This window comes from Spinacia oleracea, chromosome 5 (genome assembly GCF_020520425.1).
Source record: "Spinacia oleracea cultivar Varoflay chromosome 5, BTI_SOV_V1, whole genome shotgun sequence".
Lineage (NCBI taxonomy): Eukaryota > Viridiplantae > Streptophyta > Magnoliopsida > Caryophyllales > Amaranthaceae > Spinacia > Spinacia oleracea.
The window spans coordinates 90,846,574-90,853,317 of record NC_079491.1 but is presented as its reverse complement, the minus strand read 5'-3'; positions in this window follow the sequence as shown (position 1 = coordinate 90,853,317).

Genomic DNA, 6,744 nt, shown 5'->3' with positions numbered 1-6,744 from the left:
GAGAAATTTAAAATGTACGTTTCTTATAGCGACTTTTATGGTTGTTTTCGAGTATCAAAGTCGAATGGCAAACCGATTGGTGCTTGTGAATTCAAAATACACTGTAGTTTTGAGATCATAAAGCATTGAGTTTAAAAGCTCATCTTTACCAATGGTTAACAACCTAAAATCTTTTTCCATTTAATTCTCGAATGAGTCTAGACCCTAGACATTCGAATAGATCGATGCTTAGAGAACTTTAGAAGCTTCTGGTAAGATCATCTAGTTGAAACAAAAATATTCAACATAAATGGTAAAAACTTTGTTGGATTGACATTGGACATGTCTAACCAAAGTATAAAAGTCAACACTAAAGAGTTCACTTCTTAAAACTATAAGAAAGGGTACAAGAAATAGGAAAACAAGGAACAAGTGAAAGGAATTTACAATTCCGTTTCTACCTAAAAGTTAATGTTTAAAGAGAAGTGACCTAGCAATCAAACTTCCTTGGTATCATATACCGCTTGAGGTTCTTACTTCGGTAATAACTCAAACAATGGAAGCTAGGCTACACTAATGACCTACAAATAAAGCATGGAAATGCTACATTAGTTGTAGGGTCATCTAATTTGTTTAAAGTCCTTTTAAGGCTGGAACTTAATGGTTATTTTGTTCCATAATCAGCATACCTAAATTTCTGCTTCAAACACAGAAAGACTCACATTCAAGAAAAACAAACACAATGTTTGTTTGTTTATTTGAATGAAATGGTCATTTACGGGTTGAGTCAATATGCTTGATTAAAAACAAACAACTCTTTGACAATAAAAACTTTACTAGGTTCAAATCAAACCCTAGATTTGAGTTCCACTAATCTTTGGCATTGTTGCTTAGACCATATCAACAAGTTAACATTCAAAAGCTCTATTTTGATGGACTTTTTGAAAGTTGATTGATTTCTAGATCATTCAAGACGAGCTAGTCTTACTTGTTGAAAGTAACAAAAGATACGAACTATTGTTAGAACGCCTAGACAATAGAGTTCAAAGCTAAAGAAAGATTTTATGACTTTATTATTTCACCTAGATTTGAGTGAATATTGGTTTATTTACTCAAAGTGATATAAGTTTGAATCTGTTTGGCTAGTTCAAAGATTCAAAAGTATAAAATCCACATGGCAAGAAATCATTAAGATCTTGGTTAGATCATGACGATGATTACTTTAAGACCAAATATGATCATCAATGATTGTGTGTTGTAATTTCACAATCTAGTTCCATAAGATATGACATATCTAAGTTGGAATGATTGAAGTCAATTAGTACTTGATTCGATCAATGATGAATCATAAAGACTTTTCCTATAATTTCTAAAACAAAATGCTCAACTTCCACTAGACTAAACCAAATTCGTCAAAGCTATTGAAAAGTAATTTCAGAATATATTTTCGATAATATATATCTAGAGAGTTGCTAAACTCAGTGGGAGCTTAGTGTTTGTCATTCGACAAAATAAGGCCCAAGTATAGATATATGTTTCATTGTGATTTATTCAAATGAGACACAAGGGTATTGTTTCTACCACGAATTTTTGAGAACATAATGTTTGTTTGCTCGAAATAATGTCCTTTTGGAGATTCGTTTCCAAAATGACAAGTGGGAGAAAATAGACCTCGAAAGTCTTCGAGGCGAACAACAAACATAAACGGACATTCCGGAGGCTTTTCGAAGTGCTTCAGAAAATCCGAACTTATTCTTTAAGGACTTTAGAAGTGGCTTTAAAAATAGACATCTCTTAGGAGAATTTACAAGTGCTTCAAGGAGAACAGAATATTCAAAGGACTTTCAAGTGTCTGTTGATATTCTATTGTTTGATGTTCTATACCCAAGTAGGCATGGAGTTCAAGTCACTGAAACTATGAGATTCTTCTATTAGATAGTGAAGAAACATAGAGTTCAGGTCAATGAAGCTATGAGATTCTTCTATTAGATAGTGAAGAAACCTACAACTTGCAGTCAAACTATTATGTAGATTAATGAGTTTGTGACTTGTAAGAATGCTATGACGAAACCCAGATTCCCTAAAATGGTAAGAGGCCATGTATAGACTCAAATGTTTTAAATGGTTAGAGGCCATAAAACATACTCAATGTTTTGATGACAAAATTGAAATTTTGTTGATTTGCAAGAATAGTTTCACACCTATTGGTTGCAAGTTTGTTTTAAGGACAAAACATCTTCCTCAAATAAAATGTTGGAAGAAACTATGCACATGGAATGTCATAGGATTTGTGGATTCAAATAATGCTTGAAAAGGAAAGCTAGCTTATGAAATCTATGAAGGAAATATGTCCTTCACCCAAGGTGCATTAAGTCTAATACCAAGGTTCAGATTAATTGCGAACAATTAATTCAGTGAGATCAAGTGATCGGAACAGCTAGCTGGAGCAATGCTTCCGATCAGTGAGTTCTAATGGATATTGAACTCATAACTTACTCTTGACTGAACCTACAAGGTCACACCAATGAAACGTAACAGATCACCGGATTAAATGAATCGGAAATTCATTTAATAGCTTTTCGGGATTTAAGTTGGAAACGTATTATACGATACGACCTTGCATCGGAATCGTATATCGTATCGCGAATATTCGTAAGCTAGGCGAAACGAATAAATCGTATCGTACGACGGTGATTTGTCGTATACGAAACGATAAATAATATATCGGAAATATATTAAACGCGGATACGAGGAGCGGCCCACGAGCCGAGTGCACGAAACACTCAAGGCCCATGGGCGCGCGCGCGAGGCAAGCAAGCAAGGCGACACAACAGCGCTGGCCCATGGCCGAGCAGCTGTGTGTTAGGTTATGATACATATGACAATTCATAAATCATGCGGAAAAACCATTTAGCCAGGAATACATATTATTTACACATAATCATATAGCATAGTTTAGATGCATACTCTTTGTTGCGTGCCTTCCCTAGCTGCGCCCGAACCGAACAAGAACAAGTCTTTAGGACTCCAAGTGTCGTCCCTCCGTAGATAGTCCACAGCACGTCCGGATCCGCCTTAAGATTGACCAACTAGAATCGCCCTTAAGGTACTAAAGATTTTCGGCACTTATAGTCAAGAAATGTGTCTGAATTTTCTCTCAAAAACTCACTTTGAATACTTGAATAATCTATGAAAATATGTGACCCTAGGCACCTATTTATAGAGTTATGGAAAGGGTTTTGGAATCCTATTAGGATACTAATTTATTTAATTATAACCCTACTAGGACTCTAATTAAATAATCATTATCTAATAGTTTTAGGATTTAATCACACTTTGAATCCTGATTGCTTCAGGATTCCCGCACAAGCATTGCACGAGCACCGTACACCCGCGCAAGCCTTGCGGCCCACGCTAGGCGCACAGCGCTCGCCCACTGTTGTGCTCCCGCGCGCGCGCCCAAGGCCTTGGCTGGGCCTGGCCTTGCGCTGGGCCTGGTCGAGGCTTGGCGTGCGCTGGTGCGCGTTGGCTCGCTGGGCGACGGCCTGGCTTCGTGCTGGGCCTTCGTCTAGCGGGCCTCGTCCGATGCTAATTCGTACGATACGCTTCCGATTAAATTCCCGATTCCGGAATTCATTTCCGATACGAACAATATTTAATATTTCCGATTCCGGAATCAATTTCCGTTTCGAACAAATATTTAATATTTCCGTTTCCGGAATTATTTTCCGATTCCGATAATATTTCCGATTCTGACAATATTTCCGTTTCCGGCAATATTTCCGATTCTGGCAATATTTCCATTTCTTATAATATTTTCCGATACGTACCATGTTTCCGTTTCCGGCAACATCTACGACTTGGATAATATTTATATTTCCGATACGATCCATATTTCCGTTTCCGGCAATATCATCGTTTCCGGAGTATTCATTTCTTGCCTGTGACGATCTCAGCTCCCACTGAAACCAAGATCCGTCGATTCCGAATATCCATAGATGGAGTATTTAATGCCATTAAATACTTGATCCGTTTACGTACTATTTGTGTGACCCTACGGGTTCAGTCAAGAGTAAGCTGTGGATTAATATCATTAATTCCACTTGAACTGAAGCGGCCTCTAGCTAGGCATTCAGCTCACTTGATCTCACTGAATTATTAACTTGTTAATTAATACTGAACCGCATTTATTAGACTTAACATAGAATGCATACTTGGACCAAGGGCATTATTTCCTTCAGTCTCCCACTTGTCCTTAGGGACAAGTGTGCATTTCCTAATTCCTTTGTCGCTCGATGCTTGCTCTTGAACATAAGGTAAGAGTTGTCATCCTTATCATGTCCAGAGGTGTTTCTCGGTTTCAGAGTTCAACTGATCAAATAAACAGATAATCATAGCCTATGATTCATCCGAGCACGGCCATGCATTTCACAGTTTCTAGCTCTCCGAGTGGCCTTGTACAACTTTTAAGCATCTCATCCCGATTTATGGGAGGACAATCCCAATCTTGCGATCTTGAGATTAGACTTCGTTTGATAGGTGATTACCTGAGCGTTGCCTTTATAGCCTCCTTTTACGGTGCGACGGTTGGTCAACGTCAAAGCAACCAGTTCTCAAACAAGTAATCTCAAATCACTCAGGTATTGAGGATTTAGTGTCTAATAATTTTAATGAAATTTACTTATGACAGATTTTCATCTCTTACAGTAAAGTTTCATAGGTCTTGTCCGATACTAGTCTTCCCAAAGTAAGTATCTATGCAAATGATTATGACATTGCCATGTCCACATAGTTCAAGAAACAGAACTACTAGTCATCTTGCATTCTAATCGTCTAACGTTTTCTATGCGTCCAATTTTATAGAAAACTCCGACCAGGGACCTTTTTCAACCTTTGACATTCAAGTTCACTTGATAGACATTTCTTAGTCACAGGACTGGTCCTGACAGTCTATCTTGAATATATTGTCAAATTGAAGGGACTCATCATTTAATAAACCACAAATTAAATGGAAAAATGAATTCTTTTCATTTATTGTGAATGATTAACCAATAATGTTTTACAAAGATTTAAACTCTAAAACTTTAAAACATTAAACAGAGACATCAAAGCCATTCTCCAATATGCTTGATTCCCATAGCTGCAGTGTGCGAGTTGTGCTTCGCTTGCGGCAGAGGTTTAGTCAATGGATCTGATATGTTGTCATCAGTTCCAATTTTGCTTATCTCGACTTCTTTTCTTTCAACGAACTCTCGTAAAAGGTGAAATCTACGAAGTACATGCTTGACTCTCTAGTGGTGTCTAGGCTCCTTTGCCTGTGCAATAGCTCCGTTATTGTCACAATACAGGGCTATTGGTCCTTTAATGGAGGGGACTACACCAAGTTCACCTATGAACTTCCTTAGCCATATAGCTTCCTTTGCTGCTTCATGTGCAGCAATGTACTCCGCTTCAGTTGTAGAATCCGCAATGGTGCTTTACTTAGCACTTTTCCAGCTTACTGCTCCTCCGTTGAGGCAGAAGACAAACCCAGACTGTGATCTGAAATCATCTTTGTCGGTTTGGAAACTTGCGTCCGTATAGCCTTTAACAATTAATTCATCATCTCCACCATAGACCAGGAAGTCATCTTTGTGCCTTTTCAGGTACTTCAGAATGTTCTTGGCAGCAGTCCAATGCGCCTCTCCTGGGTCTGACTGGTATCTGCTCGTAGCACTGAGTGCGTACGCAACATCCGGGCGTGTACATATCATAGCATACATTATTGAACCAATCAATGATGCATATGGAATCCCATTCATTCGTCTACGCTCATCAAGTGTTTTTGGGCACTGAGTCTTGCTTAGAGTTATTCCATGAGACATGGGTAGGTAGCCTCGCTTGGAGTCCGCCATCTTGAACCTATCAAGCACCTTATTGATATAAGTGCTTTGACTAAGTCCAATCATCTTTTTAGATCTATCTCTGTAAATCTTGATGCCCAATATGTACTGTGCTTCTCCTAGATCTTTCATCGAAAAACATTTCCCAAGCCAAATCTTGACAGAGTTCAACATAGGAATGTCATTTCCGATAAGTAATATGTCGTCGACATATAATACTAGGAAAGCAATTTTGCTCCCACTGACTTTCTTGTATACACAAGATTCGTCTGCGTTCTTGATGAAACCAAAGTCACTGACTACTTCATCAAAACGTATATTCCAGCTCCTGGATGCCTGCTTCAATCCGTAGATTGACTTCTTTAGCTTGCATACCTTTTTAGCATTCTTTGGATCCTCAAAACCTTCAGGCTGTGTCATAAACACAGTTTCTGTTAAAACGCCGTTTAAGAAAGCAGTTTTGACATCCATCTGCCATATTTCGTAATCGTAATATGCAGCGATTGCTAACATTATCCGAATAGACTTTAGCATTGCAACTGGTGAAAAGGTTTCATCGTAATCCACACCGTGGACTTGCCTGTAACCTTTTGCAACCAATCTAGCTTTGAAAACTTCAAGTTTCCCATCCTTGTCCTTTTTCAGTTTGAAAACCCATTTGCTTCCAATGGCTTGGTAGCCATCTGGCAAATCGACCAAACCCCATACTTGGTTTTCAGACATGGAGTCTAATTCAGATTGCATGGCTTTTTGCCATTGCTTGGAGCTAGGGCTCGTCATAGCTTGTTTGTAAGTCGCAGGTTCATCACTTTCAAGTAATAGAACGTCATAGCTCTCGTTCGTCAAAATACCTAAGTACCTTTCCGGTTGAGATCTATATCTT